This window comes from Lupinus angustifolius, chromosome LG17, assembly GCF_001865875.1.
Source record: "Lupinus angustifolius cultivar Tanjil chromosome LG17, LupAngTanjil_v1.0, whole genome shotgun sequence".
NCBI lineage: Eukaryota > Viridiplantae > Streptophyta > Magnoliopsida > Fabales > Fabaceae > Lupinus > Lupinus angustifolius.
In genome coordinates this window covers 16563175-16563678 of record NC_032025.1, presented here as the reverse complement: position 1 = coordinate 16563678, position 504 = coordinate 16563175, and the positions used below count along the sequence as shown (strand labels likewise).

The 504-nt window shown below is 40.5% G+C and overlaps 1 pseudogene; it reads right to left on the bottom strand.

Annotated features, from left to right (window-relative positions):
- The window catches only part of LOC109330923, a 39691-nt pseudogene that overhangs the window by 38323 nt on the left and 864 nt on the right, over positions 1-504 (bottom strand).

Below are 504 nucleotides of genomic sequence, written 5' to 3'. Positions count from 1 at the left end.
AGTTTGACGCTCTTCATACTGTTCCATACCTGCAAAGTATGAGTCCTTCAACCCTTGAAAATGAAGATCCATGCGGTTGTTGAGCCTTTGCTCCATAGCTTCCATCTGAGCCATACCGAAAACATAATACTGTGATGATGTCCTAGAGGGCTCCCCCTGATTTGTAGCATTCTGATCACCCATGCCACCCTGATCATTATCACTGGACAGCTCCAGATCAATAGTAGTATAATCTTCCTGGTATTGCCAAGTAGTACCATACTTGTATATACCCATTTTATGAATTAGACTCTCACCAACCAGATGATCCTTATCAGTATACTCAACAATGATGGTGTCAGAAACATCGATATGCAAATAATCCACAATGCGTGAAATGAATATACTGTAGGGAAGCAGCTTCGACTGAGACAGAGACACACTGTTCATAATCTTCAATATTTCCTCAGGCCAATTAATCATTACATTATGCTTAACAGCGTACATGAAACGCAAATCATTCAC